This window comes from Thalassophryne amazonica, chromosome 18 (assembly GCF_902500255.1).
Source record: "Thalassophryne amazonica chromosome 18, fThaAma1.1, whole genome shotgun sequence".
In the NCBI taxonomy this organism is placed as follows: domain Eukaryota; kingdom Metazoa; phylum Chordata; class Actinopteri; order Batrachoidiformes; family Batrachoididae; genus Thalassophryne; species Thalassophryne amazonica.
Window position 1 is genome coordinate 11897536 of NC_047120.1, and position 14845 is coordinate 11912380.

At 43.7% G+C, this 14845-nt stretch overlaps 1 long non-coding RNA gene across 1 annotated transcript in view; it reads left to right on the plus strand.

Annotated features, from left to right (window-relative positions):
• The window catches only part of LOC117530335, a 27470-nt gene extending 17420 nt beyond the window's left edge, over positions 1-10050 (plus strand). The window contains exon 4 of the long non-coding RNA XR_004566325.1: positions 10036-10050. This is a non-coding gene — a long non-coding RNA (uncharacterized LOC117530335). The remainder of the gene's footprint in view (positions 1-10035) is intronic.
• Positions 10051-14845: the final 4795 nt, after the last annotated feature.

Below are 14845 nucleotides of genomic sequence, written 5' to 3' on the forward strand. Positions count from 1 at the left end.
ATACTCAACAAAAATATAAACGCAACACTTTTGGTTTTGCTCCCATTTTGTATGAGATGAACTCAAAGATCTAAAACTTTTTCCACATACACAATATCACCATTTCCCTCAAATATTGTTCACAAACCAGTCTAAATCTGTGATAGTGAGCACTTCTCCTTTGCTGAGATAATCCATCCCACCTCACAGGTGTGCCATACCAAGATGCTGATTAGACACCATGATTAGTGCACAGGTGTGCCTTAGACTGCCCACAATAAAAGGCCACTCTGAAAGGTGCAGTTTTATCACACAGCACAATGCCACAGATGTCGCAAGATTTGAGGGAGCGTGCAGTTGGCATGCTGACAGCAGGAATGTCAACCAGAGCTGTTGCTCGTGTATTGAATGTTCATGTCTCTACCATAAGCCGTCTCCAAAGTCGTTCAGAGAATTTGGCAGTACATCCAACCAGCCTCACAACCACATACCACGTGTAACCACACCAGCCCAGGACCTCCACATCCAGCATGTTCACCTCCAAGATCGTCTGAGACCAGCCACTCGGACAGCTGCTGAAACAATCGGTTTGCATAACCAAAGAATTTCTGCACAAACTGTCAGAAACCGTCTCAAGGAAGCTCATCTGCATGCTCGTCGTCCTCATCGGGGTCTCGACCTGACTCCAGTTTGTCGTCGTAACCGACTTGAGTGGGCAAATGCTCACATTCGCTGGCGTTTGGCACGTTGGAGAGGTGTTCTCTTCACGGATGATGCGAAGGAGATGTGTTGCACTGCATGAGGCAAATGGTGGTCACACCAGATACTGACTGGTATCCCCCCCAATAAAACAAAACTGCACCTTTCAGAGTGGCCTTTTATTGTGGGCAGTCTAAGGCACAACTGTGCACTAATCATGGTGTCTAATCAGCATCTTGGTATGGCACACCTGTGAGGTGGGATGGATTATCTCAGCAAAGGAGAAGTGCTCACTATCACAGATTTCGACTGGTTTGTGAACAATATTTGAGGGAAATGGTGATATTGTGTGTGTGGAAAAAGTTTTAGATCTTTGAGTTCATCTCATACAAAATGGGAGCAAAACCAAAAGTGTTGCGTTTATATTTTTGTTGAGTATATATATACCGTATTTGGGAAATACATTTTGGGGCTAAACGCTCCGTGATGTGAGACATTATTCTTACCAGTGATAACATGTTGCTGTGTGGTGCTTGACGTTGATACAGATGTTGAAGCTGGTGGTCGAACCCTCCTCGCTTATGGAACTGGATTCTTCAACAAAAACACAAAATGGCGACATGTTAAAAACATCACAGTAATGGCACTAAATTAGATGTAAACGTTGTTATGCTGATTTTAGGTGCTTTTCTGTCAGAAGTTAATACTTTAAAGTGGACCACAGTGTTAGCTAGCTCGCTAGTAAGCAATCGGCTACCTCACTGTGTCCGTATACATGAGACACTGATGTTACGTTAACAAAAGATTAGACTCACAATCTTCATTTGTTAATGTGTGTTTCCCACCAATGGGATAAGTAACGGTGCTTTCAAGAAGACAGCAGACAAAGTCACAAACACACTTACCATCCGTCGCTTCCAACAAAGGCGTGGCCAAGTCACGGTCGTTCTGCCTCCCGGTGTCCGTAAACAGCGTTCCTGTGGATGACCGGTTCCAGCCCTTACGGTCCGACCTACTCCAGTCGTTGTGGTCCTGTAATCATTTTTAAGCTTTTTCAACAGTTCTCTGCGTTGCTGTAATGTCCGGTAACCGTGTAACATTTTTACATTGAAAAGACATTCAAAAGTGAAAGATTTTTCACAGTCTGTTTGAAGATGTTGAATACACATTTGGGTTTAGACTGTTTTTAACTGGCATTTTCAATAGTGTCATTTTCCCCCTATACAAAGAGTAAATTGTAGCAAATCATAATGTTGGAGCCACAGAGGTTATATATGAGAATGAGAGTCTGCACTCGCACTGAGCCGTGTCCCGGCAAGGAGGTGTGGTCACCATTTTGACTCTGGGCAATTTACTGAGCACCGCTCATAGAATTTCAATTAGTCTCATCAAGAAACAGGCCGGAAAGCTGCACTTGTTGGCTATATCCAGGTCAGAATGCCATTTTAATACGTATTTTGCAAGCGTTTTTCTGAGTGTCTTCAGTCGTGAATCACCATTGAAAATGTATTAACTTCTGGGAACTGAGTCAATATTTTGTCCGGTTAGGAGGCGTCATGTCGCTGTCCTTGAAGGGACGTTCACATTTAGTGGGCAGCATTGGGAGTGTAGATTCTAGTTCTCATATATAACCTCTTTGGTTGGAGCATAACTAGCAAGGCTACTTTGTGTTGCTAGTTTTAACGAAGAAGTTATGATCATTAATTGAGCCATAAAAAAGGAGCATTTTAACATTGAATAAGTGTTTAATAAAATGGTTATAATAAAAAATATGTTGAAAAAAGGCTTGAAAGTGAAAGTTTATTCAACATCTAGACATTGAATAAATGGCCAAAAGCTCTTTGAACATGTGTATCAGATGGTAAAAAGTGCTGAAGAAATGCAGTCCATTAACGTTTTGATTTTGCAAACAGCAACTTTACAAACTATGAATTAAATTATTTGGCTTATATATTTTTAATGAGTTGTAATGTCATATAGATGTGTTCATATCATATTTGATGACTTCTGACATCTTGTTCAAGTGCCATGTAAGTAGTAGTAATAATAATATCCCAAAATAAAAACAAAAAAGAATTGAATACAACAAGAAAAAATAATGAAAAGATGAAAAACCTTGACTAATTACAGTCTACAGAAAATGTCTTAAAAATAGTCTTAAAGTCACATTTTAAATGCCAACAGGCAGCCTGTTCCACTGTTCCTGAAGCCTGCTGACTTTTTATAACCCTTGAGACACACGGCAAGTCTGCATTCAAGGACCACGGGGCACGAGGAGGCACACAAGGCTTAACAAGTTCAGCAAGATAGTTGAGTTCATGACCGTTTAGAGCCTGAAATGTCTAACAAAATCTTGAAATCTAGTCCTCGAGTCAGTGAAGGGAAGCCAGAATGTCTGTGATCAAACCACCTGGTTTTCATCAAAACTCGAACAGTAATTCTGTACCATCTGGAGACATCCTACACTGTTTTATAGCAATCCAGAAAATAAAACACTGCAATAGTCAATTGTGGAAGACAAGGAATTACAATTTGCGAAATTTAAAATAAATGCTGATGTACATTTCCACTTTATCAGTTCCATCAGTGCAATAACTGACTGTCATCAGGTCAAACTCACCACTGATACTTTATTTTAGTGAGTGGTGTTCTCACATTTTTTGTTAAATTAATTGTATTGTTTCTTTGCAGACATGCAGCCATTGTTGGCGATTAAAGAAGAAACTCTCCCTGAACACCAGGAATGGAATCTGAGTGTTGACCAGGAGGACATTAAAGAAGAAGAGAAGCTGTGGATAAGCCAGCAGGGAGAGCAGCTTCAGCAGCTGGAGGAGGCAGATCTCACCAAGTTTGGTTTTACTGCCATCCCTGTGAAGAGTGAAAATGATGATGAAAAACCAGAGTCATCACAGCTTCTTCAAAGCCGAAGTGATGAGAGCACAGAGGCTCAGCCTGTAGCCAGCAGCTCATCTGTACATAGAACACTGACAGCAGAAGCTGATGGAGAGGACGATGGAGGACCACAACCAGCCAGCAACTTAGGTCCAAACACTCATTTACAACCAGATACCAGTGGCAGGAGTTCAGACAGTTCTGGAACTGAGACTGATGACAGTTATGACTGGAAACAGACCAGAGAACTTCAGTCAAGTGTTAACTGTCGAAAAAATACCAGTATTGTTCGTTTAGGCAACACTGATGAGAAACAATTTAAAGGCTATAAATATGGAAAAACATCTGGTCACATGAACAACTCAGAGCATCAAAAGGAGAGGCAAGCAAGAAGAAAACCATTTAGCTGTTCTGATCAGAGGAAAAGACAGAAACAGAAGAGCACTCTGAACAAACACTTTAGAATTCAGACAGGACAAAAAGCATTTGTCTGCTCTGAGTGTGGTCGAAGATTTGGACAAAAGAGCACTCTGAACAAACACATGATAATTCATACAGGACAAAAAGCATTTGTCTGTTCTGAGTGTGGTCAAAGGTTTGGACGAAACGGCAACCTGAAAACACACATGATAATTCATACAGGACAAAAAGCATTTGTCTGTTCCGAGTGTGGTCAAAGGTTTGGACAAAAAGGCAACCTGAAAACACACATGATAATTCATACAGGGCAAAAAGCATTTGTCTGTTCTGAGTGTGGTCAAAGGTTTGGACAAAAGAGCAACCTGAAAACACACATGATAATTCATACAGGACAAAAAGCATTTGGCTGTTCTGAGTGTGGTCAAAGGTTTGGACAAAAGAGTAACCTCAAAACACACATGATAATTCATACAGGACAAAAAGCATTTGTCTGTTCTGAGTGTGGTCAAAGGTTTGGACGAAAGGGCACCCTGAACAAACACATGATAATTCATAGTCATTCACTGCCCCCCCAAAAATGAGCCATTCACCAGCTCATCTACAAAACAATATACAGTTGCACACAGACCCAGAACAGCAGGAACTAGAAGAGGAATTGGCAAATAAGATTGAAGAAACAAGAAAAATGGTCATGAAAGAGCGTCCAAAACTGACTAAATTAAAGGAGAATAACAAATTCAAAACTATCCTGCAAAAAGTTAACCTGGGAGGCTGGGACTGACTAAACTGGGCCCAGAAGGAACCACATTGACAGATTTAAACTGTAAATTATGGAGCAGCATGGTATATACAAAGTAAATTAGCCCCACAAGATTTGGAGAGAAAAGGAACCACAATTTACAAAAAGAATACCATGCCACAATGGAAAAAGAAATTACAACAAAAAAATCAGTTGCCAAAGAGCAGAGATCTCCCAAATGCTCACATTTTTGGGAGGTCAAAACCATAAAAGGAATCTACTTAAAAAAAAGTAAATCGCATTAAAAGAAAATAGTGTTGAAGGTAAACAGCTGGGTGGGAGGCTGGTTGAACATCAAGCCTTAGTGAGACATTTTGTGGCACAGATTAGGAACAAAGACAAGAAAATACAAGCAAAACAGATAAACAGAAAAACAAATGGAGATCAGAAAGAAAATGAATGAATACAGTAACTTCAAGGCACCTGGCATCGACAAAATCCCAAATTTTTGGCTGAAAAGACTGACAGCATTGCAACACCATTATGCTGTGGCTTTCACAAAAATATTGAACGGAGAAGAGGACACTCCAGACTGGCTAATAACTGGGAACACAAGCCAATCTACCAAAGACCAAGGAAACACAGCTTCCCAACAAGTACAGACCCATCTGCTGCCTAACAACAACGTACAAATGGCTGATGGGAATCATAACTGATGCCATTTATAAACATCTGGACTCTGGTGGCTACCTGGAAAATGAACAGAAAGGTTGTTCCAGAAGACGATGAGGACCTAAAGACCAGTTACTGATAGACAAAGCTATCCTGGAAGACTGCAAAAAAAGGAGGAGGAACCTCAGCATGGCATGGATTGATTACAAAAAGGCATTTGACAGCGTGCCACACTCCTGCATCATGAGGTGCTTAGAACTCTACATCAGTGACGAAATAAGATCTTTCCTGAGGGCACAAATGAACAAGTGGAACACCACCATCACCCTCAATCACACAGAGGGACAAATAACAATCCCAGACATACGAGTTCAGAGAGGGATATTTCAGGGAGAGAGACTCTCACCACTTTTATTCTGCTTAATCATAGACCCGCTCAGCAAGATCCTGAAGGAGCATGACATCGGGTATGACTTAAGTAAAGACAGAGGAAGGAAAAATCAAAAACTTGTGAACCATCTGCTGTTCATGGATGATTTGAAAATCTATGCCAACACAAAAAAGGGACTGTCAGTCAGTTCGTAGAAACTGTTCATAAGTTCTCCAAAGACATTGGTATTGAATTTGAACTGGATAAATGCTCAAAATGCACAATCAGAAAAGGTAAAAAGACGTTTTGGCGTGACATCTTTGCACGCGCAGTTAATATCTACGCGTGTGAAATAATATAATACACCTGAACGCATTTTTTTTTTTTTTTTTAATTTTTTTTAATAGAGTGGTTTTGGCACCGATCTGACGCCATATCTGTTTCTGAGTGTAATAATGTCTTAATGTTGGAATTGTAAGTTTTTTGGAAAATACTGACTTTTTAGGGTGAAAACTAAAATTTGCCCAAAGTTTTTCCTTCAGTTCTTGATGGATTTTGATGATTGTTTTTGTTTGTTTCATCTAAACACTGATTTACAATCCTTCCTCACACAATATTGAACTTTTGAATTGTTTTGGAAATTGTAGAAATTTTTTATGGTGAAAATAGTGAAATTCACCAAAACACTTTTTTTCTCTTTCGGTTTCTGATAGATTTTAATTCTGTTGGTTTTGTTTGATTCTTCTAAACACTGTTCATAAGTCATCCTTGTGGATATATGAAATAATAAATTTTAGTAAAAATGGATTAAATTAAGGTGAAATTCATGCAAATGTTTAAATTTGGATTCTTATTAGGTTGATTTATTTAAAGTGTTCTCAGTTCTACTTCACAAAATTATGATTTTTGTTGAAAATAAATATTGTTTTTGGAAAACAATAAAATTCACCAAATTGGTGAATTTGGTTTTGTTTGGAGTTCTGTTCTTCCCTGTTGAATTTTGAATGCCAACTTTTGGTCATGAAAACCATGAAATTCACCCGCATTTGTGCAAGTTCCAAAATTGCATGAGAGAGAAAAAAATCACCACAAGATGGCATTAGAATCACAACTTCCAGCAAAAATATTTTCGGTAAATTTCTGTCCTCTGATACAATCGACACACTGCTGTCAGCATTTCAGCTGCTACTTCAGGTTTCATTCAAAAGTCTATTTACACAATAGTGTAAACACTAAAATGACTCTTACAGAATTTACAGCTATTGGTAAAGAATTTTATTTGGGGTATGTCATCATTTTCTTCGCCTGCATAGTGCAGGGAAATAATTAGGAGAATAAACTCGGGTGAGCTCTGGTTATTAACTAGAACCGGTTCATGATGTCCGCTACTGTACCTGTAAGGTCAGCGGTCGATGCTGGAGGTGGAACGAGGAGTGTCTTAAAGGTGAACAACATTTTTCCTGAATCAGCAGCGTTTCTGATTCTGTCATGAAAACAGTTTGGCAAAATGATGGAAGATCAACATGACAGAAGGGACAGACATGAAGTGAGGACAACAGGGTGTCCAGATTTACAATGCTGCCGTTCAGCTTCTCTGATCCAGGTTTCTGACAACTTCAGTCAGCTGGATGTTGGGGGTAAGAGGGCGGAGCTTATCAAGGCTGGAGGTCAACCAGGACAAAGTGCTGTGAGGAGACGTCACAGCTGAGAGAAGTGAGCAGGTGATGGACTGAAGGTCCTGTCCAAAGTGATTGTTTGAAGAAGATTTTGTAGATTTTCCTGCAGAGAAACTGAATTAAAGGAAACGGTCTGAAAAATAGAGCGACTGCTGTGTTGTCGGTAAAACAACTGAGTCATGAGGTCAAGTTGTTTGTCGGCTTTGTGAGACAGTCGGCAGCAAAATCAGGGATGAGATCAAAGTGTGCGCTTAAAGAGCCCAGAGACGCCACTCGAGTGACCTTCTGTCCTCATCTCAGTCTCAGTTCAGAATGGCGAAAATCTGATCCGGTTTGAATCAGAGCCAAACTCAGCCCCGTGTGAATGTTACTGAACTCCAAAATCAAACACTTTGTGTTCACTCAGTCACACAGTCTGAGTTTGACTAATTCAGCCTGACAGCAGCTGGAAAGAAACTTCTAGACTCCAGAAAAAACATCTGGATTCAGCAGATGAATTCCACTGATCCTAAAACCTGCCTGGATCAGGGATGAGAATTTTCCACAGATCCACGGATTTCAGAGTTTTTCTGGGCCATTTCTGAGATCAGTGTAAATCTGTTGAGAAAACATTTGGGTGTTGGTGCAGCGTGGGTCATCTGTGCCAGTTAAATCTTTCCTCATATGCATGTGAACCAGAATGGCGCTGCTGAAACTCCATCTTAAAACGCTCGATGTCATTGGTTACTTTTTCAACAACAGCAAACTTTCATCCAATCAGAATCTCTGTAATATCTAAAGTCACTGAAAGAACCCGGATGTGGACATTTTGAGTTTCTGCAAGTTTGTTTTGTTGAGCTGCATCTGTAACATGGTCAAAATTACAGAGAGAAGACGAAGACTGCGTTAAAGACATTGACAGTTTTTTTTTTTTTGTTTTTTTTTTAACACCACTAAGTGGACATGAACGGGACAAAAGCAAGACTCGTATGGAGTTAAATTTGTCTTATTAATACTTGCGAATGCACAGAGGGTGATTTACAAATATTCCTCGATTTGTACATGTGCTTTGTGTTCCACAAACACAAAAGCATTTGCAAAACTGAAAATTCTGTTTGTGAAGTGTGATTCAGCATTTGTTGAGCACCGATTACACACATTCATCGTGTTGCTCACTTACGCGATATTATATTCAGCGCAAAACTTCAGTTGAGATCCACAAATATGTAAGTTGCTATTTACATTTCCATCTAGTAGATAGCACTGTTGTTCTATGCATTTTGACTGGCGGGGGCGGTGCAGCTAATCACCGACAGGAGAACATAATTTTTAGTTTTGCAAATGCTTTTGTGCTTGTGGATAGTAAAGTACGTGTACAAATCGAGGAATATTTGTAAATCACCCTCCCGTCCATGAGCCAAGCAGGTTTTCAGTGCCACTTAAGGGGAATAAACAAGACTTTGATTCCAGCCTCAGTGTATCATGGCCTACACACCAATGTATGATACCCATCCCATGGTAGTAGCTGTAGCCAGGTAGGGGTCAGTGAAGAATTACACAGAGGTCAAACTTTAAAAATGCTCCAATCATGTTGAAAACTGTATCACATTACTTGTCTGGTCATATCGATTCCAAAAAGGTACAGTTTGGACTATCTGTGATGGAATGTTTTGGAGTTATGGGGTAAAAACAGCAAAAATGGTGACAAAGGTAAGTTTCAGTTTGTACAGGAGTCAAAAGTTAAAGTTGCTCCAATTTCAGTACAAAATGATGCAAATTATTGGTTGAAATAAAAGGATTAATAAATGGAATAGTTTTGACTGTGTTGAATGTTTGGTCTCGAAGGTAAAGGTCAAACAAGTTTAACATCTATTGGATTCTATGACGTGACATATATTGCCCTGTAACATGACAACTAAGCATGACAGATGGTGCAAACTATTCCTTATTAGAACCCTATTAACCCAAACAATAATTTGCATCATTTTTTTTACTGAATTTTAGCAACTCCTATACAAACTGAAGTTCAGAACCTCTATGATCAGTAAAAAATCAAGGACCGAGACGTCGCCCGGTATGGCGGAGCCGGGGCCCCACCCTGGAGCCAGGCCTGGGGCTGGGGCTTGCGCGCGAGCGCCTGGTGGTCAGGCCTTAGCCCATGGGGCCTGGCCGGGCTCAGCCCGAAAGCGCGACGTGGGCCTGCCCTCCTGTGGGTTCACCACCTTCGGGTCTGGGACAGGTCTCTCACCGTTGTCTCAGCCTATGGGCCGAGCTGCAGTGCAGAGTACCTGACCTTCTTGGAGTCCCTGGGAGGGGTACTAGATAGCGCTCCGACTGGGGACTCCATTGTTCTCCTGGGGGATTTCAACGCCCACGTGGGCGGCGACAGTGAGGCCTGGAGGGGAAGCATGGCCTCCCCAATCTGAACCCGAGTGGTGTTCAGTTGTTGAACTTCTGTGCTAGTCACAGTTTGTCCATCACGAACACCATGTTCGAGCACAAGGGTGTCCATAAGTGCACGTGGCACCAGGACACCCTGAGCTGGAGGTTGATGATCAAGTTTGTAGTTGTATCATCTGACCTTCGGCCACGTGTCTCAGACACTCGAGTGAAGAGAGGGGGAGAGCTTCGACCAATCACCACCTGGTGGTGAGTTGGATCCACTGGGAGTGGAGGAAGCCGGTCAGACCTGGCAGGCCCAAACGTATCGTGAGGATCTGCTGGGAACGACTGGCGGAACCCTCTGTCAGCGAGGTCTTCAACTCCCACCTCTGGGAGAGCTTCTCCCAGATCCCGGGGGAGGTTGGAGACATGGAGTCTGAGTGGACCATGTTCTCCACCTCCATTGTTGATGCAGCCGCTCGTAGCTGTGGTCACAAGGTCTCTGGTGCCTGTCGCGGCGGCAATCCCCGTACCCGGTGGTGGACGCCGGAAGTAAGGGATGCCGTCAAGCTGAAGAAGGAGTCCTACTTATCTTTGTTGGTAGGTGGGACCCCAGAGGCAGCTGATAGGTACCGGCAGGCCAAGCGTGCCATAGCCCGTGCGGTCACAGAGGCAAAAACTCGGGTCTGGGAGGAGTTCGGGGAGGCCATGGAGGAGGACTATCGGTCGGCCTCAAAGAGATTCTGGCAAACCGTCCAGCGCCTCAGGAGGCGGAAGCAGCTCTCCACCAGCACTGTTTACGGTGCGGGTGGGGAGCTGTTGACCCTGACTGGGGATGTTGTCGGGCGGTGGAAGGAATACTTTGAGGATCTCCTCAATCCCATCGTCACATCTGCTGAAGAGGAAGCAGAGACTGGGGACTCAGAGGCGGACTCATCCATCACCCAGGCCGAAATCAGCGAGGTGGTTAGAAAGCTCCTTGGTGGCAAGGCTCCTGGGGTGGATGAAATCCGTCCTGAGTACCTTAAGTCTCTGGATGTTGTGGGACTGTCTTGGCTGACACGCCTATGCAACATCGCGTGTCGATCGGGGACAGTGCCTCTGGATTGGCAGACCGGGGTGGTGGTCCCTCTGTTTAAGAAGGGGGACCGGAGGGTGTGTTCCAGTTGTAGGGGGATCACACTCCTCAGCCTCCCCGGTAAGGTCTATTCCAGAGTACTGGAGAGGAGAATTTGACCGATGGTTGAACCTTGGATTCAGGAGGAGCAGTGTGGTTTTCGTCCTGGTCGCGGCACAGTGGACCAGCTCTACATGCTCCATCTGGTGCTCGAGGGTTCATGGGACTTCGCCCAACCAGTCCACATGTGTTTTGTGGATCTGGAGAAGGCGTTTGACCGTGTCCCTCGGGGCACCCTGTGGGGGGTGCTCTGGGAGTACGGGGTCTGGGGTCCTTTGCTAAGGGCTATCCGGTCCTTGTACGACCGCAGCAGGAGCTTGGTTTGCATTGCCAGTAGTAAGTCAGACCTGTTTCCAGTGCACGGTGGCCTCCGCCAGGGCTGCCCTTTGTTACCGGTTCTGTTCATTATTTTTATGGACAGAATTTCTAGGCGCAGCCAGGGTGTAGAGGGGGTCTGGTTTGGGAACCACAGAATCTCGTCTCTGCTGTTTGCGGACAATGTGGTTCTGTTGATTTCGTCAAATCAGGACCTTCAGCGTGCACTGGGGCGGTTTGCAGCCGAGTGTGAAGCGTCTGGGATGAAAATCGGCACCTCCAAATCCGAAGCCATGGTTCTCGACTGGAAAAAGGTGCTTTCCCCTCTTCAGGTCGGTGGAGTGTCCTTGCCTCAAGTGGAGGAGTTTAAGTATCTTGGGGTCTTGTTCACGAGTGAGGGACGGATGGAGCGTGAGATCGATAGACGGATCGGTGCAGCATCTGCAGTGATGCAGTCACTGTATCGGACCGTCGTGGTGAAGAGAGAGCTGAGTGGGGGGCAAAGCTATTGATTTACCGATCGATCTACGTTCCGATCCTCACCTATGGTCATGAGATTTGGCTCATGACCGAAAGAACGAGATCGCGAGTACAAGCGGCCGAGATGAGTTTCCTCCGCAGGGTGGCTGGGCGCTCCCTTAGAGATAGGGTGAGGAGCTCGGTCACTCGGGAAGAACTCGGAGTCGAGCCGCTGCTCCTCCACATCGAAAAGAGTCAGTTGAGGTGGCTTGAGCATCTCTTCCGGATGCCCCCTGGACACCTCGCTGGAGAGGTGTTCTGGGCACGTCCCATTGGGAGGAGGCCCCAGGGAAGACCCAGGACACGCTGGAGGGACTACATCTCTCGGCTGGCTTGGGAACGCCTTGGGGTTCCCCCGGAGGAGCTGGGGGAGGTGTGTGTGGATCGGGAGGTCTGGATGGCTTTGCTTGAGCTGCTGCCCCCGCGACCCGACTCCGGAAAAAGCGGAAGAAAATGGATGGATGGATGGATGGACAAACTGAAATTGACCTTTGTCACCATTTTTGCTGTTTTTATCCCAGAACTCCAGACCATTCCATCACAGATAGTCCAAACTATACCTTTTTGGAATTGTTATGATCAGACAAGTGATGTGATGTGAAAACTAATGTGATATGGCTCTTGATTGGCTCTTGCTTGCCTCTACTGGTGGTTGGCTCTCACTGCGGTATTGTATCACTTCCTGTTCCGGAGCACAGCGGTGTTTTTCTGTATCTGTTAGCTGTTTAATCTGTGCAGTTAGATTGATCTAGTTATCTAGATTACGATTTGTTTCCCAGTGTAATCTTTACGTGCCTTAACTAAAGCACTCCTTCTGCTGAATCACCTCTAAATTATTTACACATTATTCACTTTGCGTGTTTTTAGGAATCCGCTAGCTTAGCGTAGCTACTAGCTCTTAGCCGATTTAGCATGGCGGCTTCTCCTGTCTCTCCCACACTTTTCTGCTCTGGGTGTGAAATGTTTAGTTATTCCTCGGCCTCCTTTAGCAGTAATGGTACTTGTAATAAGTGTAGCTTATTCGTAGCTTTGGAGGCCAGGCTGGGCGAATTGGAGACTCGGCTCCGCACCGTGGAAAATTCTACAGCTAGCCAGGCCCCTGTAGTCGGTGCGGACCAAGGTAGCTTAGCCGCCGTTAGTTCCCCCCTGGCAGATCCCGAGCAGCCGGGAAAGCAGGCCGACTGGGTGACTGTGAGGAGGAAGCGTAGCCCTAAACAGAAGCCCCGTGTACACCGCCAACCCGTTCACATTTCTAACCGTTTTTCCCCACTCGACGACACACCCGCCGAGGATCAAACTCTGGTTATTGGCGACTCTGTTTTGAGAAATGTGAAGTTAGCGACACCAGCAACCATAGTCAATTGTCTTCCGGGGGTCAGAGCAGGCGACATTGAAGGAAATTTGAAACTGCTGGTTAAGGCTAAGCGTAAATTTGGTAAGATTGTAATTCACGTCGGCAGTAATGACACCCGGTTACGCCAATCGGAGGTCACTAAAATTAACATTAAATCGGTGTGTAACTTTGCAAAAACAATGACGGACTCTGTAGTTTTCTCTGGGCCCCTCCCCAATCAGACCGGGAGTGACATGTTTAGCCGCATGTTCTCCTTGAATTGCTGGCTGTCTGAGTGGTGTCCAAAAAATGAGGTGGGCTTCATAGATAATTGGCAAAGCTTCTGGGGAAAACCTGGTCTTGTTAGGAGAGACGGCATCCATCCCACTTTGGATGGAGCAGCTCTCATTTCTAGAAATCTGGCTAATTTTCTTAAATCCTCCAAACCGTGACTATCCAGGGTTGGGACCAGGAAGCAGAGTTGTAGTCTTACACACCTCTCTGCAGCTTCTCTCCCCCTGCCATCCCCTCATTACCCCATCCCCGTAGAGACGGCGCCTGCTCCCAGACCACCAATAACCAGCAAAAATCTATTTAAGCATAAAAATTCAAAAAGAAAAAATAATATAGCACCTTCAACTGCACCACAGACTAAAACAGTTAAATGTGGTCTATTAAACATTAGGTCTCTCTCTTCTAAGTCCCTGTTGGTAAATGATATAATAATTGATCAACATATTGATTTATTCTGCCTAACAGAAACCTGGTTACAGCAGGATGAATATGTTAGTTTAAATGAGTCAACACCCCCGAGTCACACTAACTGTCAGAATGCTCGTAGCACGGGCCGGGGCGGTGGATTAGCAGCAATCTTCCATTCCAGCTTATTAATTAATCAAAAACCCAGACAGAGCTTTAATTCATTTGAAAGCTTGTCTCTTAGTCTTGTCCATCCAAATTGGAAGTCCCAAAAAACAGTTTTATTTGTTATTATCTATCGTCCACCTGGTCGTTACTGTGAGTTTCTCTGTGAATTTTCAGACCTTTTGTCTGACTTAGTGCTTAGCTCAGATAAGATAATTATAGTGGGCGATTTTAACATCCACACAGATGCTGAGAATGACAGCCTCAACACTGCATTTAATCTATTATTAGACTCTATTGGCTTTGCTCAAAAAGTAAATGAGTCCACCCACCACTTTAATCATATCTTAGATCTTGTTCTGACTTATGGTATGGAAATAGAAGACTTAACAGTATTCCCTGAAAACTCCCTTCTGTCTGATCATTTTTTAATAACATTTACATTTACTCTGATGGACTACCCAGCAGTAGGGAATAAGTTTCATTACACTAGAAGTCTTTCAGAAAGCGCTGTAACTAGGTTTAAGGATATGATTCCTTCTTTATGTTCTCTAATGCCATATAACAACACAGTGCAGAGTAGCTACCTAAACTCTGTAAGGGAGATAGAGTATCTCGTCAATAGTTTTACATCCTCATTGAAGACAACTTTGGATGCTGTAGCTCCTCTGAAAAAGAGAGCTTTAAATCAGAAGTGTCTGACTCCATGGTATAACTCTCAAACTCGTAGCTTAAAGCAGATAACCCGTAAGTTGGAGAGGAAATGGCGTCTCACTAATTTAGAAGATCTTCACTTAGCCTGGAAAAAGAGTCTGTTGCTCTATAAAAA